This window comes from Meriones unguiculatus, chromosome 14, assembly GCF_030254825.1.
Source record: "Meriones unguiculatus strain TT.TT164.6M chromosome 14, Bangor_MerUng_6.1, whole genome shotgun sequence".
Classification (NCBI taxonomy): domain Eukaryota; kingdom Metazoa; phylum Chordata; class Mammalia; order Rodentia; family Muridae; genus Meriones; species Meriones unguiculatus.
This window is the reverse complement of record NC_083361.1, coordinates 81,303,723-81,323,472: the sequence shown is the minus strand read 5'-3', so window position 1 is coordinate 81,323,472 and position 19,750 is coordinate 81,303,723. Positions and strand designations below refer to the sequence as shown.

The 19,750-nt window shown below is 41.7% G+C and overlaps 1 long non-coding RNA gene and 1 pseudogene across 1 annotated transcript in view; both read right to left on the bottom strand.

Annotated features, from left to right (window-relative positions):
* Positions 1–19,750, bottom strand: part of LOC132647262 (uncharacterized) — a 2,298,480-nt gene that overhangs the window by 607,946 nt on the left and 1,670,784 nt on the right. The gene's annotated exons all lie outside the window — the stretch shown is intronic.
* Positions 1,120–1,304, bottom strand: LOC110559882 (H/ACA ribonucleoprotein complex subunit 3-like; annotated as a pseudogene).

The following is a 19,750-nucleotide window of genomic DNA, read 5'->3' as shown; positions in this document are numbered from 1 at the left end:
CGTGGGGAAAATTGGGCCCCGTAATCCCAGCCATTATGCCTGTACCACTGCGCGCGCAGCGACTGCTCTTAATTACCATGCGCTGTTCTTTTCATACTCTGGAAATGGACTGAATGGACCACAAAATGTATTTCAAAAGGCAGGCAATCTGTGGTGAGAATAGAAGCCGCCTTTATCTTTGTATAAAGAGGCCTGCACTGCACAGACGTTGGAAGACAGGGAGGATGATTCGTCTGAGGTAGAATGCTGATTGGGAAAAGAGCATGCTTTGTTTGTTGTATATAGAGAGCAAGAGGAAGGAGGAAGGACAAACGAACAAAACACCCAGCCTTGTGATTGCTTTTCGAACCCAACACCAAAAGCTCAGCACTTGGGGAAGCAACTGCTTTTGTCCACTTTTCCTACTGAGGGGAGATGAAGGGTGCCCAGTAATTAGCTATCCTGTAACGGCTGGCAGTATGCTATGGGTGGCGGCTCTCAACAACTTTAGACCTCTGGAAGGCACTGCAACAACAACAACCACAAAAAACTAAGGTGTTTCACTCAGTTACTTTTTACTTATTAGTTTGTTTATTATTTATTTACTATATTTTTTTACACAAGTTGGATGCCTTTACTTCTTGCAGAAAGAGGGGAACAGTACCAGTTTCCTAACTTCCAATCCAGTCTTTGTGCCTTTATTTATTTTACTTATTTATTTGGAGGAATTCAGAATGTTAAATGGGCTACTTCAGACAGTATTCTTTTTTTCAGCGACTGCCGACCTCTGCAGGCGTCTTTCTCAGCCTTTCTTCCCCAACACAGCTCTACTGCTACAGTGAGGATTTCAGCATTTTTTTCAAGTGGCCTTGTACTGCTAACTGTACTACTCTCCCTCTACCTTTTCCTCCAACAACACACAAAATGAACTTTCATTGTATCTTCAATAACCTGGCAGTAAGTCAAAACATGAAGAAAAAGAAACAAACAAACAAAACAAAAAACCCCTTAAGATTGTTCCTTCTCCGGGTGATGCCTGTCCTTATGAAACCAATCCTGTAGTAAGATAGCATTGCAATAAGCATGGGAAGACTTCTCAGCTCAGGATTGAGGCGTTCAGTTTCTGAGATTAACAAACCCTCAGAGGACAGGGCGCTGTTGCTGGGTCATGAGCACTTTGAAGCATCTCTTGATGGTGATTTGGTGTCTTGAGTATTTGTCTTCTGGGGAAAACTGAGCAGGACGGGCAGAGAAAGTATGTTGTCCCATGGGGTCAAATTTCTTCAGCGATCGCCCTGCTCATTGAGGTAATATCGGAGAAACATGACGGCTCCTCAGCAGAAAGATGCCAACCAGTCTACAGCCAGCCGCCCCCCCCCCCTTTTTTGAGACAGGGCTTCCCTGTGTAGCCTTGGCTGTCCTGGACTCCCTTTGTAGACCAGGCTGGCCTCAAACTCCTAACGATCAAAACTGCTGCTGCCTCCCTGAGTCCTGAGCTCTAAGGCATGCGTCTCCATGCCCGGCAAGTTATTTATTTATTTCTGTTTTTAGACTCTAAAATACGTTTGGTCTGTACACAATCAACACACTTCAGGTAAGATTAGTCTATAATCTTCATATCCAAGTCCCAGGAATGGGGCCCCCTGGAATTTGCTCCTGGGTTTGAAACTAGCATGCCTGATGATACTAGAGAAGAGATTATTGTACTCGTTTCCCCGGCCAGCAGATGATGTACTCGTTTTAGCTTGTCTTGCTACAAAGAGATGCTCAGTACAGACACCAAGTGTCATACTGTCGACCCTGCCCGGATGATATATAAATTGCCATCGTCTATGTTTGTTTCCCCTGAATTTTGTATGTTGAAATAATATTTTGAAGTATAAGATTTGTATTTGAATTTGTAGATGGGTAATTATTGGCAGGTAATTCTACTATAAGGCCATTCCTACTGCCCTGTGGTAGTCACCTTATAAAAGAGGCCTAACAGGGGTCTCGTCACCATTTCTACCATGTGACAATATAACAAAATGACATCTATAAAACAGAAATACCCCTTCACTAAACACTCGATCTACTGGTTCCTTGATTTGGGGCTGTCCAGCCTCTGGAATAATGAAAAAGAAATGTTCGTTACTGAAATATTACTCTGTCTGTGGTATTTTATTGTAACAGCTCAAATCAGTTAGGTGCGAATGTAATGTTACTGTATCTCTTCACAGTTATGTGGAGCTAGGACAACCTTGATTTCATTCTCCTGTGAGGCAGCATTTATTTATTTATTTATTTTTTGTTACGACAACAGAGCTTAGCTGACCTTGAAAGCCACAGAAATGTTAGTATTCTAGTCCCTAAGAGTAATCATGTCTTTATAAGATGTAGGCAATTATTAATTGATTGCAGACTTGTTATAAAACGGCATACTAAATAGTCAAGTTTAAGCATCGATTTGCAGAAACCACAGATTCCATTTGTCTTCTAGTGACTTCCAAAGATTTGATACTAAAACTGCCAATAACAAGGTTATGTGAAATCATGTCCTGAGCTTTTACAGATCCACAACAGCAAGCTGAGTATCAGCAGCCACGAGATTGTGCAGGTGCTCTTGAGGTGGTGAGGGCTTTTCTTGGTACTTCCTATTTGAGACTCCTTTTGGCTGCTCAGAGAAGCTAAGCGACTTGCCACAGGGCTAGGCAAAGAAAAGGGCAAGGACTAGACCAGACCTATTGCAGTCTTAAACCTTACGACTCTACCCTTTTAAAAACAAACCACAGTTTATTTCCCAACTTGGACACTCTCTTCTCTTTGTGTTTTTTGCTTGCTCGGGCCTGCTGGAAGCAGACTACCTACTCTTCCTCGTGAATGTTTACAGTTCAGGGAGAAGTGAATGCTGGCAGTAGTGAACCTCCATAAATCCCCATGCTGAGGCTGTTCTGGTCACTGACAGTCACAGATTGTATCCAACCAGGAAAAACCAGAGCTTGGGAGAACTTTTCTGAAGCTGTATAATCAGATTATGATAATTTCATCAAAACCCATTTCAAAAAGCCAGCATTTATCATTAGTCTCTGTACCTCCTAATTATCTTAGAAGAGTTTTTCGGTGCAGGAATGATAGAATACTCTAGCTTGAGAGCGTTTTCTAATAGAGCATGTACACAGCCAGATGTATCGCCGAGGTATGCAGGCCACAGTTTGCATTTGGGGCTTATGTGAGACAGTTTCCTGGCAATGTCAAAGGAGGTGACATATTTCAAAAGACATATCAGTAATGGGCATCAGCTTCTCTTAGCTAGTTTCTACAATAACAATATTTTGCTTTGTCCCTGAATGGTAAGCGATCACTTGCTAAATGGGGGGAAAATAATCAAAGGTACATATAGTCCAAAATATTCTCCCCAGAAGGATTCCAAATGCCAGAATTCATAACTGATTAACACTCAGTCATTGAGAAACACACTTGTCAGTCATTGCAGATTTATTCCCCCCTCTCACCCTATCTCCTCCCCACCCCATGTTTCTTGTTCCCTCTCTCTCCTCACCTCCTCTCAGGATCCTCTGTCTGAATGGAAATGTCACTTTCCCCCCACTGTCTCCATCATCCACCATCCACCGTGAGAGCTATCCTAGACAAGATCCTCCCTAACCTGTGAGGGGGCAGGGGCAGGCAGTCAATCACTGAGCTATCCAGCAGATGCTTTTAAAATCCATCTACTGAGCTCCCTCCTTCCACCTGTTGACTCAGCCGAGTGGCCATGCTGTGTCTTCTGAACCAGCAAAATGTTTTGCATCTCGGGGAATCTCATCATTTATCTCATACCAGCATGCTCTTCACTCTGCAGCCTGGGCTGGCTTTAAATGCATAGCACTGTGTCTGCCTCTGTCTTATGAGTTCCAGGATCACAGGCATGAGCCGCCATTACTGCTGGCTTTTGCATTTTCAGGCAGTTGAAAGAACATCAGAAGAAAAGTACTGCATGTTAGAGTGATATGAATTTCAGATTTCATGGTGTGTATACAGATATTATTGGAACACAGCCATGGTCATTCATGCCTGTGGCTGATTTTGTGCTACGGGGCAGAGTTAGGAGTTATAGAAGAGAACCCGTGGCATTACTCTGTGGCTCTTGATGAATAAATCTGATCATTCTTCCTTAGAACTGCAGCCTCCTCATGGTTGTCACCTGTTCCTTCCAGTAAACCCTCCACTCCCTCTCCACAGTGATCTATCTACCAGCATTCGACTCTGACACCGTTGAGTCTGTACAGGATGAGCATATAGCACAATGCTCCTGAGCTTAAGCACAAGCAATGGGGAAAAGGAGATTAAAGGAAACATATCTTCAAGGGTTTCTTGGTCTACATTGGGAAAAGACTGTTGCGGTGTGAGCTGTGCTCTGCTTTCTGCTAGTTCCTCTCTCCGCCAACATGTTGCCTGCTTCCCATGCAGAATTTGGTCTCTCCAGTAGTATTTGCACATGTTCTACTGTGAATAATTCCCACTTGTTACCTCTTTGCAAATTCTCTTGGTGGTTGGCACTGATCATCTTTGAGTTCATGACATTCTCCGCATTTCCTTCTTGCCTGCTTCTCTCCACTGTGTGTTTCACAGGGTACCTCTTCCCTTGGTTTCTCCATCTTTTCTTTAAAAACTCAAACGCTCATATCCTGGAGCTGTGCTCTTAGAGACCTGCCTTTGTAACCTCCTGTCCCAAGCCTAAGTTGAATACTTACCTTATTAAAACACTGGTTAAAAGATAGTTTTTTTTTATATTCCACTATTCAGAATTTAAAAAACTTCATTCAATGGTTCCATCCAATGTCATGAGAATTCACTGATAATATCCATCTGCCCATCCCAGGAATGTTTATATTTGTATCTAGAATGTTCTGTAAGGGTTAAAAGATAGTCCACAGATAATACCTTTTACCAATAAAATACTCTACATATACAGAATATTATTTTTAATTTTTAGCTTGTATTTTTTCTAACACTTATCATTTCTTTCGCCTAAAGGAATCATTTCTAATAAACTGGTTGATATTCAGTGCCAAGAATAAAACTGGTTATTGATTTTATAACATTAATCAGTGAATAAAATTTATTTTTCTCCCATTTAGAGTTTGAGACATTTTAGAATAAACAGAATTATAAAAATTATCTTTGACTGATGAAGGATGTTCCAATGAGGGGGTTAAGGCTTCTCATAATATTTCCTATAAGCCCACACCTGTTTGTCTATATCCCCCATTTTTATTCATTATTAGCCAGATAGAGCCAAGTAATTGTGGTAATGATACTTGCTTTTTTGCCCAATGCTGGAATGCTAGTGAATTTAGGTATGCCCTGGTTACTCGCATGCCTCACTGGGTGCCTGTGCCCGTTGATGCTCCTCACGCTATGACTCTCTTCAGACAGAAAAGGGATCTTGGAACTACAGCCACCATTGTTACTGCCAACTCATTGGCGGCTGTTGGAGCTACCACCAGGGCATTAGCCATGAGTCATACTGTGCAGACTGCTCAGACCCTGAATAATCTTTTAGCCAATGTAGCTCATGCCTTAGATGTACAAAAAGGAATTAATGCTCAACTAAAAGGAGGCTTGATGGTGTTCAATCAGAGGATTGACCTCGTGCAGGAGCAAATTGATACCCTATGGCAAATCGCTCAACTTGGCTGTCAATGAAAGTATGCTGGACTTTGAGTCACTAGCATACAACATGAGAATTTTCCCTGTGCTGCAAATCTGTCTAAACAATTGTCTAGCTATATTTTAGGTAATTGGACTGAAGAATTTGATACTATGATTGAGCAGCTGAGAGTGGCCATTGTCATGGTAAATTCTACCACAGTGGACGCAGGACTAGCCACAGGATTATCATCATGGATTGCTGCAGCCATGAATCATCTGAAGGAATGGGCGGGCACGGGAGCGTTAGCAGGCCTTCTGGTGTTGGTCTCTTTGGTTTGCCTGTGGTATATATGCAAGATTAGAGTCTCACAACAGTGTAATGCAGCCATGACCATTCAGGCCTTTACAGCCATTGAAGCAGGACAGTCTCCCCAAGCATGGTTGGCTACCATAAAACGCTAAAATGTTATGCTCAGGATGCGAGGCTAAGCACTGCACTCAGGGTCAGCCGCTTTGGACCCAGAGAAGAGCATGTCTGATTGCATGCGGGTTGATGCCCCAGGTCCCGCCTCTGAGAAAAAGGTATCGGACGGGTCTGATGCTCTTTGGGTGGATGACACCTAAATGAACATCGGTACAAAGTCCCAATTTATTTCTAATATCAGAGATCAGACCTCTACTCTTGCCTGATGCGTCTAAAACAAAAAGGGGGAACTGTAGAGAGCTGCATAATGCCGCGCCTGAAAGATGGAGCTGGTTTCCGCCTTCCACCTTCCCGATGGTGCGTGCTCTCTGTCACAAACAATTCCACATTTGGCTAAGGCCTAGGATCTGGCTTGCTTCCGTGTATGTGGACCTATCTGCACTGCCCATGTGGCACGCTGGGGTTGGCTACCCAGAGGCTATTTAAGCTGTGGGCTGGCTTTCCCCAGGGTCAGATGATTGTTCAAGGTTCCTGAATAAACTGCATTGAAAAAAAATTATCTTTGTAGCAACCATTAGCTTTATTACTCAAGCTTAGTGATGTCAGCAAAATTGTCCCATTTCTTTCCATTCTTCCCATTCACTTCTCTGCCCCTCCTTCTGTCTCTCCCTTGCCTACCCTGACCAGCCTTGACAGGTGAAATGGCTTCTTTTCAAGACTTTTAGGCTACATAATAGATTTATCAAAGTCTCAAGTTACAGCAATGACCACAATCAGTCAGTCCTGATACTGTACAAACAAAAGGAAACAAAGGAATTGCCAGATAGACAGAGGCAGCTGGATCTCAGGGATGCAGAATTTTAGCTCCCCTTCACGTGAGCCAAATGCCCAAGTGCCTAAGTGATCTAATCTACAGAAACAACTTATTTGCTTCCCAGGGTTTCATGCCAGACAGGTTCATGAAATCGAAATCTGTCCCCAGAAATCTCTCACTCCACCTCGCTGCACCTCACTCCAAGTCTAATCAGGTATCATTATGCAAAGCTGCAAGTGTCCTGGGTTCCCTGGAACATGCATACACATCTTCCCAGCTTCTTTGAGTGTGTTATGAGCACATAATCTTATTGAGGAACATAGATACATGCAAAAGATGTCCCTTTCTGCACTGTTTATACTAATGAAGCGTCAGAGCCACCTAGGTGTCTGTTGAGACAATTCTGCCATGTCTAATTATTACATGCACCGTGACTTCACAGAATGCTCGCGCAAATGTAAATAATGATGTTTAATGTGTGGGGATACATTACAAAGGTCACACGTTCTTTCATCAGGATGACTAGTTTATGAGTGTTTTTCTGTCTAAGTATTCAGTGATACTGTTGTATTTCTCATATGGTTAACAATTTTCAAGTGGGTTTACAATGGGCTAGACGCTTTCAGTCTCTTTCACTTAAAAATAAAAGATTTAAAACGAAGAAAGGAAGAAGAGGATAGAAAAAGGTTACTGATTAGAAGACAATCCAAAGTCAAGTTCTGGTAAAAAAAGGTTTAACTTCAAGCATATAATTATATAATGTGTATAGTTATCAAAAATATACAGAGGTGAGTTACAGGTAAAAATCGCTTACCACAGAACCCAAAGATCGAAATGACCTTAAATGTCACCCACACTCCTTCCTCTGTCTTTAGAAATCTTGTCAAGCCTCTGTTCAGTGTTCAGAGTATCGTGCTCATGGTGAGAGAAGATGTGTAGTGGCCTTGGGGAGGTGGGTGATCACGGGGAAGGGAGGCTTCATGTCCTATGTGTTCTACTTCTTGAACTGGGGAGGAGAGGGGGGTGTTTCCTTTCCAACTGTAGTCAGCCAGAGATTTACCATTTATATAATCGTATATAATAAATACATATAAATACATATATAAAAAATACATATAAATTTACGTATATAATAAATACATATAAATTTATAAATATATACATATAATAAAACCATATATAATACTTCTGTGAAGTTTATCTAAAACAATTAAGTTTGCAACATAATATGCAATGTGTTTAAGAAAAAAAGACTGAAAATTGGAACTGTAGATTAATTGGATGGTCAATTAGTAGTACAAGCATTGGTACAAAAATGTTGTCATGTCATGAACTGATTGGCCTGCTCTTTAATTACCTCCCCCTGAGGGGGAAGCAGCATTACCAGGCCACAGAAGAAGACAATGCAGCCACTCCTGATGAGACCTAATTGACTATGATCAGAAGGAAGGAAAAGAAGACCTCCCCTATCAGTGGACTTGGGGAGGGGCATGCGTGCAGAGGGGGAGGAGGGAGGGAACCATGGGAGGGACACAAAGTGAATAAAGCATAATTAATAAAGAATTAAAAAAATGTTATCATGCATCCATTTTAACTTACATAACTTGGTAGTTTTAGTATGTATTGTATGCTGTTATAAAACTTATTTTGTATTTATTTATTTGCCTATTTATTTATTTATTTATTTCAATGTGTGTTTTGCCTGCATGCATGTCTGTGTACCATGTACATGCTGTGCTCAGAGAGGCCAGAAGAGGGCGTCAGACCCTTCTGGATCTGGATCTACAAGTGTTTATGAGTTGTCTGATTTGAATTCTGGAGTACAATTTCGGACTTTGGAAGAGCAGTGCATGCTGTCTCTATAGCCCCATATGATATTGTACATGCGACATATACTTGTAGCATATGTGGATATAGAACTGATTTTTTAACACAGTGAGAGTATTAGTTCCAGGTTAAAATTTGTATCTGAAATATGCATAAAACTATACCTATTGCTGAGGTTCAGAGCAGCAAGATCTTTCACCAGGGAACTATGGGAAATATGGTAAAGGACACCCGCTGTCTGCAAAACACAAGACACATGTCACCACAAAGGAGCTGTCAGTCAGAGAGAGGACAAAGGAGTTTCAAGGCCCAACAGCAGTAAAGAACAAAGCTATTTGTACAGTAAAAATTATACTATCCATGCCCGGAAATATGAAGAAAAAAGGCACGGTAATATTAAGCCATTAGAGAAAAGATAGCTACAGGGCTCTAAATTGTTTTCATTTGTATTTATTTATTATTTGCCTATGATGGTGCTTAATAGATGTTTCTGCTACCTATGTATCATAGTAAGTTCTACTCTATTAATGGGTGATTCGGATATGACTGTTTTGAACTTTTTTTCAGAATACTCTACCTCCATATACTAAGAAGCAACATAAAGTTATATGCTTTTAATAGCTAGTTATATGTCTTAGTGAAATAAATGGCTTCTTAAAACCTGTATATGTACTTAGGTCTATAAAATAATCACAAATAATAGAAGGCTGCATGTACACATACGTAGAAGTTACAAAAAGCACAATGAATACATGTGATTGTGTTTTAATGTTTTCATTAAATTATTTGTACTTTTCAGCACTAAGTGAAATATATTTCATATACCTGTATATCTATATTCACGTCTATCTGCTATCTATCGTCTATCTATCTATCTATCTATCTATCTATCTATCTATCCTGGAAGAACTCACAGAGTCTCAGAGAAAGGGTTTATTTGGTTTACCCTCCCACTTACAGCGCATCATCATACGCAAGTTAAGGCAGCAAGAACTCAGATTAGCTAGCCACATTTTACCCACTCTCAAGAGCAGAGAACAATGAATTCATGTGAATATGCTGGTCCTTGGCCAGTTTTTTTCCTTTTTATTCAGTCCAGGGCTCCAGTCCCAACAATGGTGCCCCCTTCGTGGGCAGGACCTCTCACGTTATTTACCGTAACTGAGATAGCACCTCACAGAAGTGCCCGTTGATCAGTATCATCTAGAAAATTCCTCACTGAGACTCCCTACCCAAGTGGTTCTCCACAATGTCAAGTTGACAATTATAGCTATCCACTACACATAGAAACACCAAGTGACAACAGCTATTAAGGTAGCAGAACTAAGTTTGCTTGGGAAATAAATCAAAGAAAGGCTACACTGACAATATGATATTTTAAAAAGCAACTTGAAGAATAAGAGTTTCCTGGTTGCATGGTAGCGGCATCATACACCTTTAGTTCCAGAACTTAGGAGGCAGAGGCAGATGGATCTCTGAATTCAAGGCCAGCCTGGTCTACAGAGTGTAAATTCCAGGACAGTCAGGCCTATACAAGAAACCCTGTCCCCAAAACGAAACAAGCAAACAATGAGTTTGATGCGCAGGGAAGTTGAGAGCTGAAGCTTTTATACAAGATGAGTCAAGGTTAATGACACTTGCAGTGGGGTCAATGCCTCACACACAGTATTGGGAATAACGAGGATTTTCATTCTGAAGGAATATGTTTCAAGCTTGAGAATGGAGAAATGGCAGAAAGAAGGGATGGGGAGCAGGAATCATGTTAATAGTCCTAATGATCTCTGGTGAAGGTTAAAATGGGTAGAACATTATCCCACTGTTTGAGGGAAGTGAGGAGAGTGGCAGATACTGATTCAAAAATATTCTTTTAGGTGCTTGGTACAGATAATGAGAATAGTAACTAATGCCAAATCTTTTGGAAGATTTTGGTGAAACCATAAGGCATAGTGAAACAACCTACAGAATGAATGATAAGGACCTGCAATGTGGGAACAAGATGTAGATAAAGGTTTGGATTTTTGTTTGCCTAGAAGGGAAAATTGGGGAAATGCAGGATCTAGGGTTGGTTGCAGCTTAGGTTTATTCAGGCATACAGAAGAACCATGTATGGTAGGAGGAAAAATGATTTCAGTCTGAGGGGTGAAGCTCAATGTAAAGCCCATATTGAGCATCCAATATCAATACTTGTTGAAATACCAAGTAAACCAGTGGAGACAAAGGTACTGGTCTCATTAGTCCTTAGGCACTGGTTTAAGTCATGAAGAACCATCTCTGACAATTTGGAGAAAAGGACAGTGAGAAGAATTGAAGGCACAGAGCAGAGCCTTCAGAATCACCATTTTTTTTTAAAGTGTGAAATAGTAGGAGCCTGTGGAAGAGATAGAGAAAAATCGTGAAGAAAGTTGGACGGAGAGCTGGGAGAAGAGGGTGTTATGGAATTTAATAACTGAAATAATGGTAGAGGTATTATCAAGAATGTTGATGATGAAATTCATTTGTGTTGAGATCAAGACATTCGCTGCTCTAACTTACTCTGTAGTGTATGAAGGAGTGCTTTTATCAGGCTCTACCTTGCCCTAAGAGACTCCATGTTACAAGCAGAGTTTAGCTCCATTTTGAGGGAGAAGAATAACTGTAAGGCTTGGTTGGATCCAGAGATGACACCATATGCCAAGGACCACCAAATCAGCACAGACTAATATTTGACATTTTTTCCCTAGAAATAGGTAAGAAACTGCTTTATCAGTTTATCAGGGTGATACCAGAGGAGTCAAGTCCAAGGATTTTAGCACACACCAGACTGAGGAACTGCTTTAACTCTCTCACCTAGACTCCTTAAAGTAATAGACACCTAAAATCTGATCGTATGGGCCCCACAAACTCATCATCTGATATCTACTGTGTGCCTCTGGGACTGACTACAGAGGACTTGCTGACTATCCCTAGAACTCTGGCCCAGCCATGCCCCCTACTGTTCATGTGATCTACCCAATTGCTTGCCCAGATGGATCTCATATACCAATGTGTGCTCTTAGATCTTTTTACTTTTCTTTCTTTATTTTTTAATTATTACAGTTTATTCACTTTATATCCCTGCTCTAGCTCCCTCCCTCATCCCCTCCCAATCCCTCCCCTCCTTCCTTCTTCTCCTCCCATGCCCCTTCCACAGTCCACTGATAGGAGAGGTCCTCCTCTCCTTCCATCTGATCCTAGCTATCAGGTCTCATCAGGAATGGCTGCATACGATAAACATACTAAAATCTGTAGACCTAAAGAAGATAAGCAAGAAGGAGGTCCCTAGAGAAGTTGCTCCATCCTCACTCAGAAAGCAAATGGGATAACATTGGAAGCGGGAGAAAACAGGGAACAGGACAGAAGCCTACCACAGAGGGCCTCTGAAAAACTACCCAGCAGGGTATCAAAGCAAATGCTGAGACTCTTAACCAAACTTTGGCAGAGTATAAGGAATCTTATGAAAGAAGGGGAAGATAGAAATACCTGTATGGGACAGGAGTTCCACAAGGAGAACAATTGAACCAAAAAAGTCTGGGCCCAGGGGTCTTTTCTCAGACTGATAATCCAACCAGGGACCATGCATGCAGATAACCTAGAACCCCTGCCCAGATGTAGCCCATGGCAGCTCAGCCTCCAAGTGGGTTCTCTAGTAAGGGGAGCAGGAGCTGTCTCTGACATAAACTCAGGGGCTGGCTCTTTGATCACCTCCCCCTGGGGGAGTGCAGCCTTACCAGGCCACAGAGGAAGTCCATGCTCTTAGATCTTAGCTCTGCCCATCACCGCACAGCTGAACTCTGCAGCCTTTTCTCTCCAGCCCTGATGCAAGGCATTCTACCAGCAGCCCCCTCACCACTGGTCAGGCTCACTCTCTTATAAATGTGCACACTCTCTCAGTCCATTTCTGAAACCTCTGGAAGTCTGCCGTAGCCTCTTTACCTTGTATTCATCGTATAAACCGTACATAGGTGTAGTGTACAGTTTTATAGATTATTTACTGTGTGCTTTGTGATTGGTGATGCAAGGGTTGGTAATTAAAGCTGGAGTTAAGAACTGCATTCACCTTGACCAGGTTAGCCAAGTGGGTGAGATTATGTGTCAGATTGCTGTAAGTCAAACTGATGAACCCTGTGTCTTTACTGTTGCCCAATAAATTTTCAAGTTGTGAAAGCGTACAAATGAGTCTGATATAACATGCTCATGACAGCTATCATGGAAGTTCTACAGAAAAGCCAACCCAGATAAATAGAAGGAACCTCTCAGTACTTCCAGGTCTGATAGAGAATGGCCAGCTCAGGAACCATCTTTGCCACAGAAAGGCAAATAGATAAACATGGCTGGAATGCAATTAGAGAAAAAGAAGGGCTTGAAGCTAAGGAAAATTTAACAACACTTATATCCCCATAAAGGCAATATCTGGGTTTGAATCCAGGTATTTCAGGCAATGTTATAATATTTAAACTACTACTAAGCAACTGAAGGTATTAATGTGGGGCAAGTTTTACACATAAAGGGTACACTTTTACCAGGGCCACAGGGTTATGTCAACATCAGTCACAACTTGGGATGTTAGGGTCACTGTTGTAACCAGAGTGGGACTGCCACTCAGTGGCGCTTGCCACACACTAGCCATGTGACATGGAACACGTGATTCACCTTCAGTGTCTTTTCTCATCTTTAACGAGTGTGCAGTTGGTTAGAGGATCCAATATGTTCATAAAGCCCTTAAGATAGCACCACATGATAAATGTAGGAAAAAATGTGCTGTTATTGGATAGATAGATGAAACAAACACCTGGCAGAAAACCTTGACGAGATGTCTCACAGTGCTATGAACAATTAGAAAGGTAGATTCTGAAGGGTGGCTGAGGTTATGTGCAGGAAGATGTTTGGGTGTAGGTCCTCGTTACCCAGCTTTTCTGCAGGGATGGGCTATACACTCTCAGCAGGCAGCTCTCTCAGGTTTTACCTAGCACTGTCTACAAAAATCAGCAGAATACAAATTTGTTGATGAACTGTCATGCACTAGGCAATGGTTCTTAAATAGGCAATTTTCTCAGATGTAATATTTTTTTTTAGTTCTTTGAGAATTGAAATGTATATTTCTAATTCACCCCTTAACTATTCTAAGATCCCCCTTCCTTACACTCTGAATTTTGTACCCACTATTTAAAAAAAAAACTTATCAATTCCAGTTTGTGCTTCCCGAATATTATTGGTTGTATGAATGTTCAAGGAAGCATGGTAGATCTACCAAGGACTATCCTCTTAACGAAAACTGACTCTCCCCCTTCCAGCAGGTATAGATTGACAATTGCTCCTTATCTAGGGGTAGGACTTCATATTCACCTCTTCTATCCATGCTGGAATTTAGTCTGGCTTGAGCTTGCACAGGTTTTGTGTGTACTGTGACAACCACTGTAGAGTTCATACGTGCCACTGCCCCACTGTGTACAGGAAAGCACTGTTGTAAAGGTAGAAAGTCTCCATCAAGCTATCCCTAAGCCTAGGCCTGGAAGCTTATAGCCTCCATACAGTCTAATCTTTTGCAAGCATGGACCTTGAAGGCCTTAGCTTCCAGCCTCCATCTGCTAACGTAGGCCTAGAATGTTTTCAGCTTCCAAAACTGAAAGCTCACTTTTTCCATTTCTTACTGAACTCTGACTGATTGGTTCAACTCAGTTGTTCTGGCTCAAAACTCCACTCCAAGTCGACTGATTGAAACTGGCTTTTTTTTGGCTTCTCACTGAATTGCTCTGCTTGGAAAACCTGCCTCTGAATCCGACAAACTGAACTGCACCAAACTGACTGTACTGAATTCACCTCAACTGCACCAAATTGTACTGTACAAACTCTGCTGTATTCCTGTTCTGTTCTCTTCTACTCTCCACTTCCTCTGTCCTACTCTTAGGTAGGCTCTCTTCTGTCTGTTCTCCTGAAAGTTGGGCCTATCCTATCTCGGACTCATTTTGTCAAATATTTCTCTGATTCAACACTGTCCCTCAATTAGACATTGTGTTTGAGATTAAAAGTGTGTATCAGGTCCCAGCCAGAGGGATTAAAGTGTGTCCTAAGGATGTGCCTAGATTCCAGATTGATCACACAGACGTAGGTCTTTGGATATGATCCCTTGCCAGAGCTTGCTAGATTAAAATTCCTCTATGCATTTCCTTTTAGTCACCCACTGCTTCTTTCTCTTACTTCATTCTGTCCCCTCTTCTGCAAAGATCCATAATCCTTGGAAGGAGGAGGTGTGTTTGTTACAGATGTCCCCTTTAGGGATACCCACAGGTTTTGAATCACTACTACCAAATGTCCAAGTATGTGTGCAATATTTTGTGATTTAGAAAAGATTTTTTATCTTGAAAATGGTAATAGCGATACCTGTGTTAATATTCCACCTGATTTCTTCACATCATTGATGTGGTGATGTGAGTATTGATGCCCAGATATTCATTCAAGACAAGTAGATGGGAACAACGTGCCTCAAATTTCTTACTTGTTAGTGGATTCCCATTTATAGCCCAGGAATGCTCTACATTTTATCCCTTTCCAATTTAAAGCTACTTATGTGTGGTATTAGCAGTATTTAGAGAAATAGACACAATTTGGCTTGTGTGTATAGGTGTACACAGAAGATTAATTATAAGCAGTGAGATCCTAGAGGCATGCAAGCATGGGCTTGCAGGCTTGCAACTTGGACTCAACAATCCCCCCTTTTAATAACACACCCAAACAACTCAGGACCTATGCTTGCAGGACACATACAGTACTTCAAGCAGTGAAATAATTTTCTTCTCCCCTGCAACCACTTAGAACACCACCTTTGTGGATAATTAATATTTAAATGTATTTTTAAAAGTCCATGTATAGAGGGCAGGTGGGTAGGTTGGGTGTAGGCTGGTTTAGGGGTGCATATGCACTAAGGAGATATGTATCCTCTGACTATGCGTTTAAGGAGGATTTCCCCCCACTGAACTTTTTACTTTTGTATGATTGGGTGCTCATATGATTAAAATCACATAAATCACGGGAAAGGGCATACACAGTAGAGAAAAGCTTACATATCACAAACATGCCAATCAAAATAAAGAACTAATCAAAAAAATTCCCCAAGAAACCATCTGCTTCTTCTCATAGAGCCCATAGGAAGACACCCTAAATACCAACTCTCACGTAGGCAAACTACTGTCACTTTGGAGTACTTCTATGACCTGTACTATCAATCAGTTTCTGAATAAAGTTCCCTTGTTACTTTGCAATCTGTCTGCTCCTCTTTTCCAATTCTTCCAGTAGGGTGTCAAGGAGTTGGAAATGCCTGGTTCAAGACACCAACCATAATTCAAGAAAGGCAGTAGGACAGGCATACACACTCCAAAGTCTGCTGAGTGAATAGAAAAAGATGCAGTGTTGAGATCAAAGAGAAGTCTCACACTGAGTCCAAAAGGCAGGAAAAGGCCACGATCTAGCACCAAGGAATTAGACACAGGGTATATCCCCTCTCATTCAGACTTCTTCCAAGCAGAACTTCAACTTGTTACACAGTGCAAACACACGGAAAACCTTTGTGAAGAGATAGAGCTGTCTATCTCAAACAGTACTGTGATAATTACTCCCATATTTATCTCCACAAGACTCTAAAACCATCTCTTTTTTTCTTCCAGAACCCAGAAGTAAATAAATGGTAAGTGAATGCTTGTCGAGCAGAGCTCAGCGCAGTGGCACCTATCTGTATGACGGCCTCAGGTAAGGACTTTCTAGAGCTCACAGAGAACCGTGTGGTCATATAATGGTGAACAGTATAAAATAATAGCAGCAACATTGTTTAAAAAAGGTTACTTTTTTTTTTAAAGAAGAAAATAGGCCCTTGGGAAGGTAACAGAATAGAGATAATGTCTCCCTTCAAAACATTTTCAGATTGAGCAAATGTGTATTTAGAATGTTGAGGTGGGGAGTGAAAAAGTACAGCAGAGCTCATTTAGACTAACATCTGGAAAAGGGGCTGATCTGCTAAGTGAACAGATGTTTCATGTGCTGAACCAAATTGGAGTGATGACTGAATCATAATGAAGCTCTCCTTGCAGGAACTGCCCTCCTCAAGGAAGAACATAGGCAGACAGAGCATGCTGCACCCAGTTAAAAAGGGACCTTGTCCTGGATATGAAACCCAAGGAGCAAGAATAACAAGAACCACCCAGTGCCTGCCAAAATGGATTTATCAACACCAAGGATAAAGGGCTATAATTAATATATATAATATAAAGAATAAGAAATATATACATATTTATGAGTGTGTTTGTGTGTCCTAGACCCCTAGGTAGAATCTTAGTCCAGTTTCATTTGGCATCCTTCTTTATCATATATGAGAAAAAAACAAACATGTATTTATCTTTCTGAGTCTACCTCTTTTTATAGTATGATCCCCAGTTCCATTCATGCTACATTACACACACGGCAGCATATTACACAACCCATGAAGGCTGGTTACAGCTGGGATTTAGAACATGTCTAGTGCTGGCACATAAAGTGCTCAGCTGTATCCTGGGCACAGAGGGAAGCCCCGTATGACACGGAAGTAGCATGATGTTTGCTTTGGCAAAGCGATGTTGGCTGTGGTTTGGAAAGTGGTTGTGAGAAGCCAGCTTCTGCCTTGCTGGCTGAAGGTGGGGCTGAGAGAAAGGGATGCTGCTCCCTGCCCCAAAGCTGCACTATGTAGACACTGATTGGCTATACATTAGATATGAATTTAGATAGAAATTAGGGAGTTAAGGCAGTGAAGCGCAAGAATAATGCTCCATATCACTGGGTTAACCAACCATCTTTCCTACGTTGATTGCAACAGAGCTAGTCCTGCTCCACATAGGCCTGCATTTCTCTGTCCTCAAGCATTTGGTGATACTCTTCTATGATCAGATAGTTCTACATTTTTTTTTACCATCTTATCACCTAACTTGCCCTTTCAATCCATAGATGCTCAGAGCTAACATGCAGATCCCCCTTACCCTCTAACCCCCAATGCTTGCTAATTTTGTTGTCAACCTGACACTAATTAGAATCATCTGGAAAGAGGAATAAAAATTGAGGAAATGCCCCACCAGGTTTCCTGTAGTATTTTCTTGATTGATGACTGATGTGTGAGGGCCCAGCTCACGAAGGGCAATCCTATTCTTCATGGTCCTGAATAGTATAAGAAAACAGGCTGAGCGAGCCATGGGAAGCAATCCATGGGGAGCAAGCCAGTAAACACTGGTCTCTGCTTTAGTTCCTGTTTCAAGTTCCTGCCCCCGACTTCCCTCAGTGACAGAGTGCACAACATGAGAAGCAGAAATAAACCCTTTCCTTCCCAGATTGCTTTTGATCCTTGTATTTTGTCACAGCAGTACAAACTCTAACCACACACCCCCACCCTCACATTTTACTGAAAATGGAGTTGAACTTCTATGGGGCAGCAAAGGAGGTTCCCATTTTTGAACTCCAAGGGTGATTTGTGAGGATCCGGGGCATATTCCTCCTCCCTTACTTTGGCTATAATGCTGTTCTTCCTGGGTTTGCAAATCTTGGTCTGCTGTTTGTCTCTTAGGTCAGCACTTCTATTGTTGTTGTAGGCTATTTGTGAGCCTGTCTCCACTTTGTTGTGAATAATCATGAGTAACATCATTACAGCTCAGGTTCAGTTCCCTAGTCAATGTGGCTTCTAAGTCCCCAGCATAGATTATCCACACAGTGTAGCACGTGGTTCCTTATTATTTAAAAGAATTGTAGAAGAGTGGGAAAATTATACTTCATCATGTATCATGGTTTAAGGTTGGGTAAGGTTGCGAAGGTGGTTAAGTGCCTCTCTGTGTTCCCATGGCCTTACTATGCCCTGACCACAGAGGACCTTAATAAATGCAGACTCCGAAGGGAGGAGCAGTCCTGTTAGGCCACAGAGGAGGGCTTTGCAGCCAGTCCTGAAGATACCTGATAAAACAGGATCAGATGAATGGGGAGGAGGTCCCCCCCATCAGTGGACTTGGAAAGGGGCACGGTGGAGGTGAGGGAGGGACTGGGAGGGAATGAGGGATCGGGACATGGCTGGGATACAGAGTTAATAAAATGTAACTGATAAAAAAAATAAAAAAAAGAAACAGAAAAAAAATAAATGCAGACTCATTAATCTTCTAGCATGCATGTGCACCTTGTGAACACAGCACTCTGCATACAGTGGGTACTCAGTGTGCTTCATGTATGCATTCCGGTTGCTTAGGTAGTTGTTAAAATTTATGTTTCAACACAAAGTTGAATGTCCTGAAGTATTATTAAAGTGTATGAGACATCTTTTTCTGATGGAAAAGGAAATTCAATTATTCAAAAATAGCCTCAGATCTGATACTCAATATTTAGGCCTGACAACACCTGGGAATTTGGCTTATTTTTCCCTCTTCAACCCTTGTAACACTAGGCACTTTAGTTCACTTAAATGTGTAACCGACGTGATAGTGTAATTTAAACAAGGGATGTACTTTCTTATTAAATCTCTGTGTCTGTGTGATGCATATGTATATGGTGTGTGTATGTGTGTGTGTGTGTGTGTGTGTCTGAATGTGAGAACACATATGGCAAAGTACATGAGGGCTAGAATTGGGATTCCTAGAGTCCTGGTAAATGCCAAGCAGGCGCAGCGGCCTGTGTGCAATCCTCGTACTTGGAGGAGGACACGGTGGATGCCTAAAGCACACTGATGAGTTGAACCAAAGAGTCTGGGTTCAAGGGAGAGACTCTGTCTTGCACAGTGTGCAAGGAAAACACATGACACCAACCACCTAGCTCAGCATACACATGTACGGACACACACCTACATACATACATGCACACCTAACCACTCACTGACCCTCACACATGTAAACATGCATACACATGCATGCACACCACATAAAAATACACACTTGAAAAGGAAAAGAGTTTCAAGATGTCAAAAACAGAACAATCTCCAACATCACAGGGTTGGAGAATGACGATTGGTGAAACCCGTGAAGTGGATGCTGCACCTAGTTCTGAGAAATTGGTTTCCTTACTGTGCTTCC